General features: G+C 35.5%; 1 protein-coding gene across 2 annotated transcripts in view; it reads left to right on the top strand.

Moving 5' to 3' along the window:
• Positions 1-22,500, top strand: part of brun (trafficking protein particle complex subunit brun) — a 129,844-nt gene that overhangs the window by 37,847 nt on the left and 69,497 nt on the right. The window contains exon 1 of one of the 2 annotated variants that reach the window (XM_068393738.1): positions 18,375-18,668. The exons of the other annotated variant lie outside the window; for it this stretch is intronic. The gene's annotated coding sequence lies outside the window, so the exon portion shown is untranslated. Of the gene's footprint in view, positions 1-18,374; positions 18,669-22,500 lie in introns of those variants that run through there. 2 annotated transcript variants of the gene reach the window in all.

The following is a 22,500-nucleotide window of genomic DNA, read 5'->3' as shown; positions in this document are numbered from 1 at the left end:
ATAAAGCCAAAAACTGTAACAGGGAAATCAGCCCAATGTGTAAAGGATATAAATAAAAGCGAATAAACTATATTGGGAAAATAACAAGGATATGAAATATAATAAGATCAGTAACAACATTAATTAGATGTCTTATGTAAACTACGAAATGAGAGTTGATAAGCTGTTCAACAGAAAAGCAGTTGTAACAAGTTTGAATTTTTGAAGTTCCATTTGTTCAGCTGCCAGGTTACAAAAAGATCATTCCACAATTTGATCATGACTGGAATAAAACTTTTACAATATGTGGAATATTGAGCCATATGGTGAAGAAGACAGACTTGTAATTAAATGCCTGTACACAGCTAGAGTATAGGGGGATAGGCTAGGTGGGGGAGGGGAGTGGAGAATTAGGATTTTGGAAGGATTGGAGGGGAAAGTGTTAAAATGAAGTACAGGGGGAGGGGAAAAGATAGGAGCATACCCAATAGCTCTTTTTTTTTTTTTTTTTACTGACATCATGCCTTGTGGACTACCAGGAGGTGATTTCTCTTGCCAGTCTCCGAGGGACTCGTGTTTTCATGATTATTCCTTTTCTGGGGCTAATTTATTTACTTTTTGTTTTATTCTAATACTCGGGATCTGGTTTGTCCTGAGCAATGAATGGAGGTATCCTTTTTCAACCAGGAATGCTCGTTTTGTTTGTGTGTTATTTCCTCTCTTGTTGTTGCAAGTTCTGGGTAAATGTTTTTGAATCTTTCCCAGGCTTCTGTGTTATCTGACGTTAACTGGTTCAAGATTGTATATGTTACGGAGTTTTTCACTGTTTTCATTGATATTATTATTGTTATGGTTTTGTCCATGAATGTTTCTTATGTTTACTTTTTAGATTTTTTGTAGGGTTTCCATCTTTGATTGAGCATTGTGCATGCTGGTGCTATTGGCTGGTCTTATCAAGCTTTTGTAGAGGTTTATTCTTACGTTTTTATTCAGTAGTTTGAAACTTTTTAATGCTCCTTATCTGTGTTTTGCCAGTTGGCGTTTTTGTTTGATATGGCAGCTTATGCCAGTTCTTTTAATAGAAAGACCAAGGATTTTATCTTCATTATTAAATGGAGTATTAATGTTGTTTACTGTTATCGGTGCTGGTTTAGTTTTTGATACTGATAAATAGTTGAAATTTGCTGCTGTTTGGTTTTATTTTCCAATTATTTTCGTAATAATTTATTTTGATCTCTTTCGGTTTTTATTTTCATAAATCTTTTAGAATTTCAAGGATGAATTATTACTTGAGTGATGTCATCTGCATAGGCATAGTTTATGGCATATTCGGGGGTTCCAGTTAGAGTATTTTGCATTTGAGGCCTTCATGCCATACTTTATCAAAGGCCTTATCTCTGCAGATGATATTGCATTGGTGTTTTTTTATTTAGTTGGATCATGGCATTGTTTCGTGAATTGCCATAAGGGCAGTTTCAGTGCTTCTCCCTATTCTGAAGCCGTGTTGGTGTTTGTACAATTTATTGTTATTTTCTAGGAATCTCCTTAGTCCTGTGTTTATGATTTTTTCCAACAATTTTCCCGGCACTTCTAGCAAGGTGATTGGCCTCCTGTTTGATTGCTGTTATGGGTCTTTCCCTGGTTGGGGGGGGGGGAGTATGAGAATTCGTTCTTTGTTTGGTTTCGGTTTTGAGAGTGTTAGGTTTAATATTTGTTGGAGTATTCTCCATGCCACCATTGGTAGTTTTTATAGCATTAACTTACCGTATTTATGCCACTTTTGCCTGGTGCTTTGTGTTCATATGATTTCACTGCTTTCGTTATCTCACGTACTTTAATGTCGGCTATTTCGCTCCCTATTTTCATGTTGGAAGTTGAGAACTTCTATTTCTGTGTGTCTGTCGAAATTTGCATTTTCTTGGTCTGTGAGTTCGATTGTGCTAGCCCATGTTTCGGTTAGTAATTTAATTTGGTCCTCCATGTCTTCTATTTCTATTTTTGGTTTCCCTAGTAATTTTTGTAGTTTTTTTTCCAGAATTTCTCTGGGTCTTTGTATGTTTGTCCTACTTTTATTATGATGTTCCAGTTTTCTCTGTTTAATCTGTTAGATTTTTCAATTATTTCATTTTGGATGTGTCTTATTAAGGTGTATGTTATCCTTATCCATCTATGTATGTTTCTTTGTAGTTAATTTAATCGTTGGGTGAGTAGTTTCAAGTAGTCGCTATCTGGCATGTGTTTATGGTATGATATTCTTTTTATTGGAGAGACTGTTTCTATCGCCTATATACAGTAGTACTACGTACTGAATGGTGCTGCCTTAGAAATTCTAGATGCAAAGGATGGTCAGATTTATGAAAAAAAAAAATATACAACATGCACAAAGAATTAACTTAATGACAGTGTCAGAGATTAATATTCAGATCAGGGATGACTGAATTAAGAGACTGCAAGTTTCTACCTAACAAATAAGATGCGAGTCAGTAACTGAAGACCAGACAGGAGAGCAATACTCAAAGCAAGATAGAAGTAAAGATTAAAACATTTCATGAAGGTAGATGGATCACCAAAAATCCTTAAAGATTATACAAACCAATTGAGGAAGAAATAGGCGGAATAAGTCTCAGATAAATTTGTTGTATATAGTTAAAGAAACACAATCAATGCAGAGATGTGGTGTGTTGAGGAGCCTCTGTCCTCGACCCGTTGAAGACATCTAGTGAGTTTTATTGTTCAACTTCACCCTCCATCATATGTACCCTTTGCTAAATTTGGCTAGATATCTTAAGATATGTAGGTGTTTTTGTAACCTATTGGTAACGTCCCTGCCTGGTGATAGCCAGACTGGGTTCGAGTCCTTCCCAAACACATTAGTTCCTTTAGTGTCTACAATCTCATCATCCTTGTGAGCTAAGGAAGGGGTTTTGGGGAAGCTTATAGGTCTACCCTTTGAGTCATCAGCAGCCATTGCCTGGTCCTCCTTGGTCCTAGCTTGGATAGAGAGGGGTCTTGAGTGCTGATCATTTGTATATATAGTCAGTCTCTAGGTCATTGTCCAACTTGCTAGGGCAGTGTCACTGCCGCTTGCCTATGCCATTCATGAGCGACCTTTAAACTTTTAAGGGTTTCTGATTTCACAGGTCTAAATGCGGGAGAGGAAGCTGATGCAAATGGAGTATTATCATCACCAATTGCAACAGACATATTGAAATATGATGTAATGGAAGACCAGTGGAATGAAGCGTATAGGAGTCTTCTGGAATTTGACATAACACAAGTCTAATTTGATACTATTTTTGGCTTCAAACATTTCATAGTAACTGATGCATTCGGTTTCACGTTCACTTACGTTTGTTTTGACCTGATATTGACCTTTGACCCTAAGATGACCTTAATATGACCCTTGTCGTAAACTGCCAGTTACGGTGTAAACGCGAATATTTTACCTCATTGATAATATACAGGTTTTGCTTGAACTTATCATCCCTTAGACCAACACTGGTTTTTTAATAATAAACTGATTATTTTGACTCATTTTAATAAAAAAGGGCGATCTAATGCTACGGGCAATGAGACAAATTCAGTTTTGTTCACTAAGACATCGTGAAGGGGATAACAAAATCGTCCCTGGAAAATAATCAAGTTAGATGACCAAGAAATGAAGGAGTAAAGTCATTGATTTAAACAATTTTTGTAGTTATTTCCATTCAGTATCCTTGCGAACTACTACTACTACTACTACTACTACTAATTATCATCATCATCACGAGCGTTCATTTAACCAAGCGGAAAAGGATCTTACGCCACACCAGCTGTCATTAGTAGAGAAAGTAAAAAAGAGCCTCCTCCTCCTCCTCCTCCTCCTCCTCCTCCTCCTTTCCACATGTGATAAGGGATTACTCGTCTGAAAGTGTGCAATAGGATGTGGTGGGCCAAGTGGCCCATCTTAATCACCGTTTGTCTTGTCAGTATGGCCTGGCTCAGTTGCATGGGCTTAATGTAATGGATGCTGATATTATTATGAATAATACTCTTATTGAGTTATTTTTTTTTTTATTATTATTATCGTATATCTACTGTTAGTTTTATTACTGCTGCTATCATTGTGGTTGTTGTTCTTGAAATGTTTTATTTTGATTGTTCATTAATTCTCTTGAGTATTAATTTAATTGTTTCCTTTCCTCACTGGGATATTTTTCCTTGTTGGAGCCCTTGGACTTATAGCATCCTGTTTTTCCAACTAGGCTTTTAGCTTACCAGGTAATAATAATAATAATAATAATAATAATAAATAATAATAATAATAATAATAATAATTTGCACCAGCCACCCGTTGAGAAACTACCGCTTGAGAACTAGTGAGTCCTTTGACTGGCCGGACAATACTACATTGGCTCCATCCCTCTGGTTACGGCTCATTTCATCTTCGCCGACACATACACAGAATAGTCTGGCTTATTCTTTACACGTTCTCCTGTCCTCATACACCTAACAACACTGAAATTGCCAAACACTTCTTCTTCTCTCAAAGGGTAACAAATGTAATGTAATTTTTACTGGCTGCTTTCCTCTTAGTAAGGGTAGAAGAGACCTTTTAGCTATTGGAAGCAGTTCTATGAAAAGGACACTGCAAACTCAAACCATTGTTCTCTAGTCTTGGGTAGTGCCATAATCTCTGTACCATGGTCTTACACTGTCTTGGGTTAGAAATCTTTTGCTTGAGGGTACATTCGGGGGCACTATTCTATCTTGTTTCTCTTTCTCCTGTTATTTTGAAGTTTATATAAGAAAAATTTATTTTAATGTTATTATTGTTCTTAACCTTTTTTGAGTGATACTGAAGACTATGTACATTTTCTATACTTAATATCCCTTCCAGAGTATGGTATACCTTAACGTTGTTAAAGGGTTACCTATATATATATATATATATATATATATATATATATATATATATATATATATATATATATATATATATATATATATATATATATATAGCGTTTATATTGACGTTGATGAGAAGTAATTAATGACCCACTTTATTTGTTGGAAATCTGAATGAAGATAACCTGTTTCATGGACAAGAAAGCACCAAGAACAGTACATTAAAACTTATTTTTTTTTTAGACAATGTTTTAGTTAGTGTTAGATCTCAAGGGCCCAAAGAATGCAACTGAAACATTTTTACCTTTTGGAAATATTCTATCAAGATGCAAAATTTCACTTTTTCTTCTGAACTCCCTGCATGGCTGACCTTGACGTTTCCTTTACTTCATCACATGATTAGGGTATCGCATTCGGAAATATGCTGATATCTTAAAAAAAAAAAAGCAATAACAACGCTAGAACTTCAATCCCAGACTGTTTAACTCTAAACAAACCTTTCTAATGCAATTTTTTCCCCTCCGTGAGAGCTTCCCCTTTGTACAGCATTAAAAAATTCACCGCTTATTAACATCTGGGGAAAAAAACTGACTAGAAGCTGCATGCAACTCTCCCTATTACTATTATTATTATTATTATTAGCTAAGCTACAACCCTAGCTGGAAAAAGTAAGATGCTATAAGCCCAAGGGCTCCAACAAGGAAGAATAGCCTAGTGAGGAAAGGAAATAAATAAACGATAAGAGAAATAATTAATCAATTACTAAAGTATAGAAACTGTAACAACATAAAAACAGATTTCATAGATAAACTATAAAAAGACTTATATCAGCCTGTTCAACATAAAAACATTTGCTACAAGTTTGAACTTTTGAAGTTCTACTACCCGATTAAGAAGATCATTCCATAACTTAAAATATTCTATCCAATATTACCAGGTATTTATTTAGTATTAGTACTGTGCTAGGCAATCTTAGCAGTCCATGTTTGGCAACGGTTATACTCGGTTAAGCGGATGAGCAACTTGGTGGAGTAATGAAAGCTTTGGGCGTGGAGGAAATGTCCCCCCTAAACTCGATGAAGTCACTGGCCGGCTGTCTCTTCAGCTTTTACTCCTGATGCCTGGCGGTTGATCTTACGAGAATTAGTATGGACTGGCAGGAGTCACTTGCCTTAGTTAGATAGGCACTGCTCATCACAAGGAACTGTCTATCCTTTGATGTATATAGCCAATGAATCCTCTGTGGATTTAGTCAGTCATGGAAAGAGAAGATGGAAGAATGGCCCCCAATTCCGGGCATAGCAGGGTGCTAAGAATCTCCTGATTTATAAATACTAAAGAAAAATTTAAAATAGGTAATTGGATTGTTAGAACCAGGAATTAGATTGGGAAGTTACAGCAAGGGGAGAGTGGATTTATGAAATTTAGCTTGGATATCTTGGCCCTAAGTGAAACACGTTGTAAGGGATTAGTAAGGAAACTTTAGACCATGGCAATATATATATATACATATGGATAAATATCAACACAACATCGTGTTCAAATAGAAATAAATTTCTACCTCATACTTGGGATCGAACACTGGCCCCTTCTAATGAAAGGCCAGGTCGAAACCAACCATGCCACGAGAGGCCATAAAAGAAACCGGAACCTAACGGCTAAACAGCTGTTCAGGATTTACCTGGCGAGACATCAGTCTCTTACCAGCGAGTTTTACCCGACTTCCCGGCCTACCATGTGACACAATTGATAGTAATTCATTCAAATTACCCCTAATGAGTTAATATGGATAAATATCAACACAACATTGTGTTCAAATAGAAATAAATTTCTACCTCATACTTGGGATCGAACACTGGCCCCTTCTAATGAAAGGTCAGGTCGAAACCAACCATGCCACGAGAGGCCATAAAAGAAACCGGAACCTAACGGCTAATCAGCTGTTCAGGATTTCCCTGGCGGGACATCAGTCTCTTACCAGCGAGTTTTACCCGACTTCCCGGCCCACCACGTGACACAATTGATAGTAAGTCATTCAAATTACCCCTAATGAGTTAATATGGATAAAAATCTACACAACATCGTATTCAAAGAGAAATAAATTTCTACCTCATACTTGGGATCGAACACTGGCCCCTTCTAATGAAAGGCCAGGTCGAAACCAACCATACCACGAGAGGCCATAAAAGAAACCGGAACCTAATGGCTAATCAGCTGTTCAGAATTGACTCATTAGGGGTAATTTGAATAAATTACTATCAATTGTGTCACGTGGTGGGCCGGGAAGTCGGCTAAAACTCGCTGGTAAGAGACTGATGTCTCGCCAGGTAAATCCTGAACAGCTGATTAGCCGTTAGGTTCCGGTTTCTTTTATGGCCTCTCGTGGCATGGTTGGTTTCGACCTGGCCTTTCATTAGAAGGGGCCAGTGTTCGATCCCAAGTATGAGGTAGAGATTTATATATATATATATTTACTCAGGAAGATCAGATGGATTTGGGAGAGGAGGGGTAGGCATGATGAGGACACCAAGAGCAGAAAAGGCATTGACCGAATGGAGAGCTTTAAGTAATAAATTAGATTGTTACTAGCAGAGTTCAAGTCAAAGCAGTGCAATATTAATATTATAGTTTGCTATGCCCCATCAAATGATTCTCCTGAAGAAAGGAAAGATGAATACTATGAAGAACTGCAGAGGGTAATAGATGATATCCCTGAGAGAGATATGAAAATTGTAATTGGCGACTTCAATGCTAAAGTTGGAAGAAATAATCAAGGGATAGAGAATGTGATGGGTGTCGAGCGTCTTGGCGAAGTTGCAAAAGAAAATGGAGCAAATTTCATAAGTTTCTGTTCAGTAAATAATCTTGTCATTGGAGGTACTCTTTTTCAACACAAGAACATCCTCAAGTATACATTGACTTCACAATGTGGTAATTACAAAAGTCAGATATATCACATTGCTATTAATAAAGAGAGAAGGAGGACTCTTGAGAAATTAAAGAAGTTATACAGGTGTAGATATTAATAGTGATCACCAGCTTCTCATTGCCACACTGAAATTAAAACAAAGCTCCCAACAGAAAGATAGATAGAATACCTATGTTTGATACAACTAAGCTTTTAGAGGAAGAGCACAGAGAAACATTTGCATTTGGAGGTAGGAATTGATTTGCAGTCTTAGAGACTTTAAGAGACGAAGAACAGACAATTAATGAAGATTGGTGTGATATTAAGAACTTATATCAGTCAGTTGGTAGAGAAATCTTGGGACACGCAGTTACAAGGAAAATGCCATGGATATCAAATGATACTTGAGATACTATCCAAAGGAGACAAAAACATAAATTGATTATTGAAACTTTTAGAGGAAGTAATGAAAATTACAAGGTAAAGCATGCTAAGTATTCCAGTATTGACAGTGAGGTCAAAAGAAAAAGCCAAGAATGACTGGAGAAAATAAATACACAGTAAAGCAGATGGGGTTAACTATGCTATGAATTTAGGAAGTGGCGATGGTGTAAGAATTGCTCATAGAATTATTAATGAAATCTCGACTGGGGCAAAGAAGTAGCAGCATATACCCATCAAAAAGAGAGATGGCTCTGTTATAGCAACAGAAGTTGAGGAAAGACAACGTTGGATGAACACGAATAAGGTTATGAATAGGAGATATGAAGGGAATGATTCGATTGATATACCTGAAGCTGAGGAAGACTCGATGTGCCCATGAATTAATTCAGTGTGTTTGAAGTCGAAGTCATCCTCAAAAAAACTAAAAAGTTGGAAATCCCATGGATACGATGGATTAACTATAGAGATGATACTGGCCGAAAATGAAGTGACTCCCCAGACTACTTACAAGATTATTTTGTAGAATGTGGCATGAAGAGGCAAAACCTGATGAATAGGAGTTGAGAGCGTTGGTGAAAATAGCAGAAAAAAAGAAACCTGACTGACTGCAATAATTACAGAGGCATAACATTTACGTCAGTTGCTATGAAAATATGTAATATGCTTATTCTAAAGAGACTGGAGAGAAAGATTGATGAAAAGCTGAGAGATGAACAAGCAGGATTTCGAAAAGGTAGAAGTTGCACTGATCAAATTTCCATTTTGAGACATGTTTTACAGCAATGTGTAGAATATAGAAATCCCCCCTTTGATGGCATTTGTGAACTATGAAAAAGCCTTTGATAGTGTGCACCGGCCAGTTTTGTGGAGAGTCCTGCGAAATTATGGAATTCCTCTTAATTATGTATATTTAATTAAGTCGTATGTTCATACGCCTAGCAAGTGCAAAGTTAATGTTAATAGAGTCTCATCAAATGAATTTCCAGTGATCAGCGGAGTACTCCAAGGGAATGTGTTGTCACTTATGTTGTTTATCCTCCTCATGGATTTTGTAATGTGTAGAACAGTCAGAGATGGTGGAGAAGGAATGGACTTGATTGGTGATGGGAATTTAGCAGACCTAGAGTGTGCTGATGATGCTGTCCTTGTTAGGAGAACACCAGAATGCATGAAATATCGCACGAGGTTGGGCTGAAGATATATATAAGAAAAACAGATGATGAGAATGGAATATGCAATGGAAGATGAAATATCAATGGAAGGAGAAAGGATTAATGAGGTAGAATCATTCAAGTATTTAGGAACTATGGTCTCGAATACAGGGTCTTTAGAATTAGAGTTTAGTGAAAAATTGAAAAGAGCAAATCATACAAGGGCTAGGTTAAGTAAAATTTTGAAATTAAATGGCCTGAAATTACATATAAAAATCAGGCTATATATCAGTTAGTGAGATCGGTGTTACTCTATGGACATGAGTCATGGTATGACAATGAAACAGTCTCCTATAGATTTAGTAGATTTGCGAATAAAGCCCTCAGAAGGATATTGGGAGTTAAATAGCAGGACAGGATTAGAAGTGAAACTATAAGAGAGATTAATCGTGTGCCATATGTGGATGAGGGGTAGATGGAGATGGTTTGGGCATGCTCTTCGCGCTCCCCATGAGATTAGTTCACCACAAGGCACTAGAATAGTCGGAAGACCCAGGCCTACATGGCTGAGGACTATGAAGCGTGAAGTAGGAGATGATGAATGGAGAAGTATCTATATTTATATATATATAATATGTATTTTAATGTAACTGTTGTTAAAAAAAAAATAATTTTGATTTGTTTATTACTTCCCTTGTAGTTTGTTTGTTTCTTTTCCTCAACGAGCTCTTTTTTCCTGTTAGAGCTTTTGGGGTTATAGCTTAGCTTTAATAATAATAGTGATAATGATATAGCTATTCTGCGTTAAATCTGATCTGTTACATTTCCCAAGATGATAATTTGTCTCCTGTTTCTCCAAATAAATAATCACGTCAACAATCTAATTGTTATGCCAACCAAATTCTCATTTAAGAGAACAGGGTCAACCCCTTTATATACAGTTTCGACCAATTCAAAAGCAAAAGAGCTTCTCAAAATGCCATTCCAATCTTAATTATAAAAGGAATCAAGGTAATCTCAACGGGTAACCTCAGTCCCAAAAGATGTTGGTATTTTTATATATAACTAATTTTTATGTATCATAGATTTTTTTTTCTTTATGTCGAGTTGATTTTTTTTTTTTTTTTTTTTTTTTTTTTTTTTTTTTTTTTTTTTTTTTTTTTTTTTTTTTTTTTTTGTCTTGAGTTCCGTCTTCTGCATTACTTCCAATCCCCCTTTATTAATTATCAAATCCAGAAGGTTTTTGTCGGGACTTAAAACACCGTCAAATTCATGTCAACGTAGCTGGAAAAATTTGATGACGAGGATAATTACTTTTGACATTCATGATTAGTATCTTAATGGCGACGATTTGTTACCTATCAAATGCTTCACTTTCACTTTCATTATAGTTTAATAGCGTGTTTTATAATAATTTTGATAATTGGGGAGATTTTCTAATCGAGTCATGTGATTATAACCCTGTTGATGGGCAGAGTAATCTCCAGCAGTTCATCATCACCTGCTCCTCCTACACCTATTGACGCAAAGGGTCTCGATTAGATTTCGCCAGTCGTCTCTATCTTGAGCTTTTAATTCAATACTTCTCCATTCATCATCTACTTCACGCTTTACAGTCCTCAGCCTTGTAAGCTTGATTCTTATAAACTTCTATGCCTTGTGGATCCCAGTTAAAAGTTTGGTGAACTAATCTCTCTTAGGGAGCGCGAAGAGCATGCCCAAACCATCTCCATCTACCCCTCACCATGATCTCATTCACATACGGCACTCGAGTAATCTCTCTTATAGTTTCATATCTAATCCTGTCCTATCATTTAACTCCCAATATTATTCCTTGGGCTGTGTTATCAAATCTACAAAATCTTTAACAGTTAATAATCATGAATTATATCTTGAGTTACCTATATTTTCCTCATGAAATATATATATTTCATATGTTTTCCCATTGGCGAGTAATTTCTACTCATAAGTTTTTTAATGAGTAAATTAAGTTCATATATTCAGAAATTTCGGTAAAAAGACTTTAGCAGATTTTTCAAGAATAATACTTTTTAGTTTAATTTTTATTAGGAATGATTTATCTTAGCAGATGTATTAATTAGGTATTTAGAAAATATATATGTTGATAGCAAAATTAATTTAGGAATCGTAGAACTTTTCGAAAATATCAGCCATGTCATTTGTAAGGCCGGCCCTAGACGTAACTGTTTATCTGAACGATATAACTGATCAGATAAAAATCGTTGCAAGCCATCTAACGTCGCTGCCCCTACACCATTCCGATATATCGTTACAATTTGCATCGGTTCCACAGTTTCCATAATGTCATCCGAGGAGGAGGATTCTCTGGCTCTAGCAGGTTTAGCTGTGGCATTATGCGTTAAAAGGGCAAAAAGTGCTTCTGGATCTAAGCGAGGTCGCAAGTCGGGTAGAGAATGGCTACTGAAAAGAAAAACTTATACAAACTTGTTGGCGGAGTTTAGAGGGGTGCCTAAGGATTGGAAAAATGATTTCAGGATGAACGAGGAAACGTGCTTGAACCTTTTATCATTAGTAACACCTTTCATAGAGAGAGAAGACACAATCACGAGATGTGCAATAACGCCTCATGAAAGACTGACAATCGTTAGATCGTTCAGATAACAAGTATGAATGATTCAACTGTTCATGCCACTCGATCAGTTCATCTGAAACGATCAAAATCTGCGCAAATATCCCCCCTACATGTCAGTTTTATCTTAACGATTTATCTGATCAGTCATATCGTTCAGATAAACAGTTACGTCTAGGGCCGGCCTAAGGAATGGCTTTGATAATGTAGTCAGATATTATTGCTGCTGTTGTTGTTGTTGTTATTACTATTATTATTCGTAATTGTATTATTAAACCTAATGAATTTGCTGCATTTGCCTTTTACATGTAGGTAGTAGGTTGGCTAGGGCACCAGCGACCCGTTGAGATACTACCGCTAGAGTGTTATTGGATCCTTTGACTGGCCAGACAGTAATACATTGGATCCCTCTCTCTGGTTACGGCTCATTTTTTATTTGCCTACATATACACCGAATAGTCTGGCGTATTCTTTACACATTCTCGTCTTTCCTCTTACACCTGACAACAATGATATTACCAAACACTTCTTTGATCAAAGGACTAATTACTGTACTGTAATTGTTCAGTGACTATAAATATTTGTAGTTTATATATGAAGTATCTATTCTAATGTTTATGTTCTTGAAATATTTCATTTTATTTGTTTATTGCTTATCTTGACGTTTATCATTTCCTTTCTTCATTGGGCTATTTTCCCTGTTGGAGCCCTTGGCCTTTTAGCATCTTAACTTTCCAACTAGGGTTGTAGCTTAGCTAGTCATGATAATGATGATAAAGATTTTAGTATATTATTTCCCTATCAATGTGTTCATTTAGTGATTGTAAAAGTTTACTTTATACGATGTGGAAGGATTTATCTATTAGAACACTCTCTCTCTCTCTCTCTCTCTCTCTCTCTCTCTCTCTCTCTCTCTCTCTCTCTCTCTCTTTTGACAGGTGACTACGTGTGCTCTGGTATGTTTTTGAAGTCTCTTTACAAGTGACAAATGCTCGTCCAGACTCTTAAAAAAACTGATGGTTAAGGAGGACACGCGCTGGATTTGGCAAAACATTGTATATGGTGGAATGTGAGGCAGTGAGCCCTTAGATTGAATTGGGTTTTTCGGCAGGTCGTTGATATTACACTTGGTGGTTGATACTTAACTCTTTAGTCACAAAAATAATGATTTGGAAGGTGGAGATTTTAACTAAACATTCACACAATTATATACTTTCTATATGAAATATGTTCTGCTAATTTTACTGCTATGAAATCTCCTCCATCTATTATCAAATCAATTGTAAGTCCATCTTCTCCTGCTGCTCTGCCTCTTTTCCTGCCTTTTAATGTTTTCTTTCCTACTACTGTTACTTTTGATACAGTTGGCTTCATTAATTCCGGTACACTTCATGGGAGAAGTCTGACAGCTTGTTATTTGTAGCAGGTAACGTTGTTTACCAAAAGAGAAACTGTTGGCAACGCTGCCTGTAAAACAACGTCACTGAGCATCTAAACAAGTGATCAAAAGCATTTTTATTTTTTTTCTTATTTTACGAATTTCTGTTAAACCTGTTGTAATATTTTTCTATATACCACTTCGTAAAATGAATAAAAAAAAAATTTGATCACGTGTTGTATAGAAGCTCAGGGACTTTGTTTGACAAGCAGAGCTACCTACAGTTTCTTTTTTGCCAAACAGCGTTACCTGCTACAAACAAAAAGCTATCAGACTACTTATTAGCCTCCCGTGAAGTGTACCGGAATTAATGAAGCCAACTGTACCAGCTCAGGTGTTTATTTGGCCTATTTCTATCAGTGAAGTTTTGCTTATATCACTATCGTATAGCATTGTATAGAAATTGTCTGCAGTTTCTATCACTCCATCTATTGTTATTTCTATTTTCATCCCTTAAAGCAAATATATGTTGGCGTCTTGTTCCAAATTTTCTTTTCATCTATGTGATGCTTCTTCGCTTCTTCCTTTCTATTGTTTCTGGGTGTATGATATTTAGATTAACGTCTTAGTGGCGTAAACATACAATACTGTGACCTTTTCTGCAAAGTCAAAATAGCTATTTATAGCACTGACGTCATCTTATCAAAATATCTATTTATAGGAGTAACGTCATTTTCATTCTCACAAATTAATATCGATGTTGCCTTTTTAGGCGCTGGAAGTTAGTTCTCTCTCTCTCTCTCTCTCTCTCTCTCTCTGGAGGGATATCTAGAGCTTGTGTTAGCTGTGTTTTTTTATTTATTTTTCTCATCTGGTTTCAAAGCAGTTTTAGTTTTTTTTGTAGAGAATTTTTAAAAGTACTCTCTCTCTCTCTCTCTCTCTCTCTCTCTCTCTCTCTCTCTCTCTCTCTCTCTCTCTCTCTCATATATATATATATATATATATATATATATATATATATATATATATGTGTGTGTGTGTGTGTATATATATATATATATATATATATATATATATATATATATATATATATATATATATATATATATATGTGTGTGTATATATATATATATGTGTGTGTGTGTGTATATATATATATATATATATATATATATATATATATATATATATATATATATATATATAAATAATAATAATAATAATAATAATAATAATAATAATAATATTACTTCCGTGGTGGCATAGTCTGAGTTGGGTCTCGGGCAACACGTCAGAGGTAAGGTCAGTGCCTCTGCTGTGAAAAAAAAAAAAAAAGAAACAAGAAACTGGTCTTAGAGTGTTCATCCATTGTGCTATTATTAAGGTGTGGGTCTTGAATCGAAGAAAGGGATGTCTGGCATCTTATGGTTGTACTGGTTGAATTAAGACTTTTTAACTTTTAATCATAGTTGGGAAAATTATTTGTGTAGTCGTATTCTGCCTCTTTATGGTTAAGTTGAATTGATACGGTTGAAAGGGGGTTGGGGGTTGTTAAGTAAAGTTGAATGGATTGTGTGTTGACCGGTGCTAGGTGTTGAGGACCCCCCCCCCCCCCCTCTCTCTCTCTCTTCATACCTCCCTCTCGTCCTATTCTCCCAGCGTCTCTCCACCAACCAACCGACCTTTGGGGCTCCGTTGTTAAGTGATTTTCAACCTAATTTATACATGAACTAGAGATTATTTTCGCTTTCTCCTGCCCCAGCTTATCTTGTCCAACTTAAGGTAGGAAGGATTTTTGGACCGGTGTTTTTTCCTAGGATATTCTCTCTTAGTTAAAAGTAGTCTATTATTTATATCGGCGTGTACTTTGTGCTTTGAAATTTGTAAATACTTCATGCCAATGCGATAACAACAGCCTCTTCTTCTCGAAAGGCAGTCATTTGGCTACATCTGGTGTACCCGACTGTAGAGAAATATAAAATTAAATAAGGTAAGTGGCAACTGCATCTCATCGCCGTCTGTGTGTTCGTACGAGTGGTCGTGCCTTCGGGACGGGTCCAGCGAAACCAGTCTTCAGTAGAACTTGAGCTGTGTTGGTTAGAAGTGTTCCCGTCGATGTACTTGCTGCGACGTCGTGTATATTTACTATTAGGTATTACTGAATTAAATGACATAAGCTGTCTGTGATTTAATCAATTATACCTCGCCTTTGTACTTTGATATTTGTTATAAGACCAATATCTTCATGTGAAATTTTAAGCTGTGTATGAATTAGCACCGGGAGGCTATTAACGTGAATGATGAATAAAATGTCTATACTCAAGTGAATTCTTAAGTATTCTACAGTTAAGGCCAAGTTCCACTCGTAGACTCATGTTACTTAGAATGTGTGCTGTGAACAGAAAGTGCTGGTGTTTGTTATGTAATCGCTATTTCGGGTGTTTCATGAATTGCGCCTAGTTCATAATGTCATGGTCTTTTAATTCGCATGTCCTGGAGACTGTGTTTTTGAATCCCCAAGCGTGCCGTATGACCTTGACTAAATGGCGTAGATTTTGCTTTGGCGACCTCAATGCCCTCCAGCGTCAGATAGTGATCTGGGAGTTGGGATTCCTTCGGCTTCGCGTGGTTTTGTGATTCCTTCGTGTTTATTTTCACCAAATATTTTGTGTGTACATTTTCTTGAATAATTTCGTGTGTATTTTCACTAATAATAGTGTGCGTATTTTGTTCTTGTTCACAAATTATACTTGCATCATCGAAACAAGTATTTTCATTACTAATTTGAATGTTTTCCTTGAATCTATGAGATGTTAGGCCTATATTTAATTTCATAGTTCATGGTTTTTAATTAACAATTTGCAAGGCTGCGTGGACCTAATTATCTGTAGGCCTACTCTGTAATGTCCTTTGGAATAATGTTGATTTAATTATCAGGAAACTGGAAAGGGATTTAATTCAACAGATTATATATAGTAGGACATTTTTACAGAAAGTGGGACTAATTTGATTTTATTGTGAAATCATTTACATTAGATTTTGTTATACTGATAATTTCAGCAGGCGACTTTATACAGCCCTAATTATTAAAGTGAGTATAGCAAGTTCAAAGTTAATGTTGATGGAGTCCTATAAAAGGAATTTCCAGTGAACAGTGGAGTACTAAGGGAACGTGTTGTCACCTATGTTGTTTATTCTCATGGATTTTGTAATGCGTGAACAGTCGGAGATGGTGAAGAAGCATTGTACTGGTTTGGTGATAGGAATTTAGCAGACCTAGAGTATGCTGATGATGCTGTCCTTGTTAGCAGAACACCACGGGATTTGCAATGCTTGCTTGCCAGAACGCATGAAATGTTACAGGAGGTTTAGCTGAAGATAAATAGGAGAAAGACAGAGATGATGAAAACGGAGTATGTAATGGAAGATGAAATATCATTGGAAGGAGAAAGGATTAATGTGGTAGAATCATTTATGTATGTAGTGAGATCGGTGTTACTATGTAGACATGAGTCATTGTATGATAATAAATCAATCTCCAATAGATTTAGTAGATTTGAGAATAAAGCCCTCAGAAGGATAGTGGGTGTTAAAAGGCTGGCCAGGATTAGAAAGGAAACTATAAGAGAGATTACTCAGTGCCATATGTGGATGAGGTCATGGTGTGGGGTAGATGGAGATGGTTTGGGGCATGCTCTTCGCACTCCCCAAGAGAGATTACTTCACAAAACGTTCAGCAGGGCTCCACAAGACACTAGAAGAGTTGGAATACCTAGGCCTACATGGCTGAGGACTATGAAGCGCGTAGTTGATGATGAATGTTGAAGTATTGAATTAAAACCTTAAGATATAAACGGCTGACGAAATCAAACCGATGCCCTTTGCGTCAATAGGCGTAGGAGATGATGAATGGTAAAAGTGAACAAGACCTTTTATACTCTAAAGATTATGTTGATTATATCGTCCTAGGAATAATGAATCAGTAACATGCACTTGTTTCTCCTGAAAGACACCTGCTTATTACAAAATTGTAATTAAACATAGATATGCAATGATTTGTAAAAGGCCCAGTTTTTCAATGTTACATTATATTCATCAAACATTCAACGTTTATTTAATAATATGTAAAAGAAGTTGAAAATAGAATCTCTCTCTCTTTAAGAAAGTGTCTATAGCAGTGTGTTGAAGTAGCAATGGATAGAGTGAATTAATTGTGATGTATTGTTCCTTGTCTTCACACGCAGAACCTTGATCGCTTTCTGAATCGTGTTGTGGTTCGGTTTACGACTTCGTCTGAGAGGTAGAGTCGAAGTTTAGTCCGACTTGATTAGAGAGTTGATTCAAGTTGTAGGGTTTGAATGAAAGTTGTTTGCCTTTACTTTCATTTTGAGAGAGAGAGAGAGGGGAATTGGTTTTATTGTTATCTTTGATAAGTTGTTTAAGGTTAGTTTACCCTTTGCATTTGTTTACACACACATATATACATGTGTATATATATATATATATACATATGTATATATATATATATATATATATATATATATATATATATATATATATATATATATATATATATATATATGTATATATGTGTGTGTATATATATACATGTGTATATATACATATGTGTATATATACATATGTGTATATATACATATATATATATATATATATATATATATATATATATATATATATATATATATATATATATATATATATATATATATAAAATCCTGATCAAAGATAACAAAAAACCCATTTCTCTCTCTCTCTCTCTCTCTCAGAACATTAAAATGTTTATGCTTTGTGGCTTGTGATTTTTCAGTTGTTTTGTTTTTGTTTCAGAAGAATAGAAATAGAAATTGAAGGTATTTTTAACAGCATTCAATCGTCACCTCTGTGCCAATTATTTGTTAAAAAACATTTTCGTTTCGTTATTTTTTCAAAAATTGTTTCAAATTCTATGTTTTTTTTTTTTTTTTGAGTGACAAAACTTGTGTCGTGACGTCATTTCTTATGAAATATTCACAAAATAGAAAATAAATATAAAATCAAAAGATATATATTTGATTTGTTTATTACATATCACGTATTAAGATATTCGCCTTTATAACCACGAAGAATAAGGATTCAAATCGTAGGATATATATACCAAAGGATCTGTTCTGTTGCCCAGTGGCAGAGCGAATACGCCCTTCGTTACCCTGAGGATAAGGATTATTTTTGTTTTAATATCTCTGCTATAAAGGAATCCGTTATAGCACTCCTGCAAGAAGCCACCTTTACACAAGTGAATGTTTTAGTGATGTGAGTATTTTAGTGTCCTTTTTTGTGATAATCTTTGTTAGTATTTTAGTGTCTTTTCTGTGATAATTTTTGTTAGTATTTTAGTGTATTTTCTGTGATGATTTTTGTTAGTATTTTAGCGTCTTTTCTGTGATGATTATTTTAGTATTTACGTTAGTACTTTTTGTATTGTATTTTATGTGTATTTCTTGAAGTATTCTATATTTTCAGTATCCTATAGTGTATTTTATTTTATTTTTACTTTATTTTTGTGTATTTTCACTATCTCATCTCTCCTGTATTTTATTTTTTGTAATTTATTTTATTTTATTTTCGTTATATAAGTTTTATTTTTAGTATCTCATTTCTTGAATATTTTCTTTTTCAGTATTTGTGTATTTTTGGTCTCCCATCTCTCTGTGTGTATTATTTTTTCTTATATTTTGTGTACCATTTTTCAGTTTTGTTTTTATTTGATTAGTATTTTAATTTTATTTTGTAATGAGGAAATACGATTCTATTACTTACTGAGGGGAAAATATTGTTATAGTAATTATATTTTAGATTTTCCTTGGCTTTCATATATATTTTTTTTGTCATTGTATAGAAATTGATTATTAATTAATTAATTATTAATTAGTTGAATTTTAGTTACACTAAGAAAGGAAATGCCCATATAAGAACTACTATGCCATTTGTCCTTTATTTAAAACATTTTATTTTAAAAAGATCGTATCGCAGGCTCTGGTGGTCGATGTGTCCTCTTAGGTCGAATCTCTCTCTCTCTCTCTCTCTCTCTCTCTCTCTCTCTCTCTCTCCATTAACTGGAATATTAGTTTCCACGCATCGCCGATAGAGGGCGACAAGGTCGATATTTACACGCAAACCGTAAGAATGAGATGAACGGAGAAATTGCAAATATTTGAGTAAATAAATATAAACTGGTTAATTTTCCTTTTCACAGATTATGTTTATTTTCTTTTTGGAAAGTTTTAATTGTACAGTTGGCTTCATTAATTCCGGTACACTTCATGGAAAGCTAAAGAGACGTCAGTGTACCGGAATTAATGAAGCCAACTGTACAATTAATTCAACTTAGTCATAGTTGTAATCATTTTAAATTTTCTACCTTATAAAATCTCTCTCTCTCTCTCTCTCTCTCTCTCTCTCTCTCTCTCTCTCTCTCTCTCTCTCTCTGCGCTGAAGGTGTTGTCATGTAGAAGTAAACTTGAGGAATTTTGAATGTTGAAAAGATCAAGTCAACTAAAGATAGAATAGATATAAATATCTGATTTTCTACAGCTTTATATTATCTGACAATGGTGAGCGAATACTTATAAGAAAAACATATTGAATACAGGTATACTGTTTGACTGAAGTGATATGTAATTGAAAATGCCTTCTCGTATTCGATTGCTGTATTTATATACAAATGCGTGTGTTTGATTATCTATCCTCAACATTTTTTAAAACTAGTTATTCTGGTCTCATCCAGTAAGTGGCATCCCTATAAACGTGTTCATATTTCTTAAAAGTCTTATGAAGAATAAGACAAAATCCTGAAAACTATATTTTTAAACTAAATAGCTCTACCCAAGACCAAATGGAGTTAATCGCGGATGGACTAAAAAGTCTTTTGATACATCCAAAAGTCTTGTAATTAACTCTCTCTCTCTCTCTCTCTCTCTCTCTCTCTCTCTCTCTCTCTCTCTCTCTCTCTCTCTCTCTCTCTCTCTCTCTCTCTCTCTCTCCATACAAAATAGCAAATTTTTCAAAAAGATAGACTAGGTCATGACAACTCTAATCAAACTAAATCGCTCTATACCCAAGAGGAAATGGAGTCTCCGCGGATGGACTAAAAAATCTTGAGACATCCAAAATCCCCCCACGTACAATAGAGAACATTGGAATGATAATTGTCATTTTTTATAATAAGTCGTCCTTCATTCTACTGGGTTCCGTCGGGACCCACGAGAGAGAGAGAGAGAGAGAGAGAGAGAGAGAGAGAGAGGAGAGAGAGAGAGAGAGAGAGACGAGGGTGAATGACCGTTCGCTTCATGAATTTAGAAAGTTGGGATTGACTTGTCCTACCTACTACCTGGAGCGTCTCGTGTTTCTTGTGTCGTTGCTTTCGTTGAACAGATGAATTGTCTTGAGCGTTCTCGGCTAAATTCTTGTTTACCTCCGCCAACAAAGTTGGGAGGAGGTTATGTTTTCACCCTTGATTGTCCGTTTGTTTGTGTGAGAACAACTTCCTGACAATAATTTTACTCTTAGAGGAGTGAAACTTTCGGGGATTAATTGTTAAGTTGGGACGTGGATGTGGTTCAGTTTTGAAAGTCCAGGGTCAAAGGTCAAGGTCGAGAAATATGCTGCCGTGGTGGAGGTCTGCGCTCTACTGAGTGCCACTCTAATTATTATTATTATTATTATTATCATTATTATTGTCATCATTATTATTATCATCATTATTATTATTATCATCATTATTATTGTCATCATTATTATTATTGTCATCATTATTATTATCATAATTGTTATCATCATCTTCATTATTATTATTATTATTATTATTATTATTATTATTATTATTATTATCATCATCAAAAGTTAAGCTACAACCCAAGTTGGAAAAGTAGGATGCTATATATTTTATTAGCGTATAGGAAAGGAAACAAGATATAATTATACTACAAGAGAAATAATGAACAATGAAAATAGTTTAAGAACAATAACGACATTAAATTAGACATTTCATTTATAAACTATAAAACCTTTAAAAAATGGTTAATTCCAGGTTGTGTTGTTTCTTGTCACTTTTGGATCAGCTACTTTTTTTTCAGATAAATCTAGGCAATGTTTTCACTTTTCAGGATGAGACAAAGTGTTTTTAATAGTTTCACTCTAGAGTACATTCGAGATGTGTCCTTGTTATAGATTGTTATTTAGTTTTTTCTGAAGTCCTTATAGATACCTGACGCGATCTTCTCTACTACAGAAGAGGAAATAACGTCCTTTGCCTTAGGGATTTGATACCCTTAATTTTGACGGTAAACATGGAGCACAAGTCCTTCGTCCATCTAGGACTGAACATGGCATGCCATTCAAGCATAGATGATTCACGACCAAGTTGTTTCAAGTTTTAAAGGTCTCTCATGAATGGCAGAGGCAAGGGACAGTGACATTGTCCTGCTTATATTATATGATCAGCTCCCAAGCCCCGTCTCCATCCAAGCTAGGACCAGAGAGGGCCAGGCAATGGCTGCTGGTGACTCAGTAGATAGACGTATAGGCTCCCCCCAACCTTAGCTTACAAGGATGGTAAGGTTACGGACGCTAAAGGCACTAACAAATCTGAGCCGGACTCGAACCCCCATCTGGCAAACACCAAGCAGAGACGTTACCAATCAGGCCACAACAATCCTATGAGAATTAGTGATCAAGCGTTCGTTATATGTTGTGGATTAGTTCTCTCTGAACATGTTTCGCAGGGAAGGAACCCCTGCTGGCACAAGGCCACCATGAACGACAAAAACGTAATCTTGTTATCCAGAAGTATATTTAGTATGTTCTAAGAGGGCCCCTATTCGTTTTATGTTCTCTTGGGGGATTGGAGAGGACGCCCTTCAACCCACAATACATGACAACTGTCTTTGTTCTAGAACAAGTTAGGATTTGTCACTGCCTTTGTTCTTGAAGAACGTGAGATAAGACGCACTTTGGTCTGAAAGAACGTGGGATTATGCGTTCTTTCATAACCCACGGTCTGTTCTTAAACATCCCATTCTCACTCGAGTGATATTCAACTTCTTTGGGAGTTTGGCAGTTCTCTCTCTCTCTCTCTCTCTCTCTC

This window comes from Palaemon carinicauda, chromosome 19, assembly GCF_036898095.1.
Source record: "Palaemon carinicauda isolate YSFRI2023 chromosome 19, ASM3689809v2, whole genome shotgun sequence".
Taxonomy (NCBI): domain Eukaryota; kingdom Metazoa; phylum Arthropoda; class Malacostraca; order Decapoda; family Palaemonidae; genus Palaemon; species Palaemon carinicauda.
The sequence above is the reverse complement of the archived record's forward strand: the minus strand, read 5'-3'. Positions and strand labels throughout refer to the sequence as shown.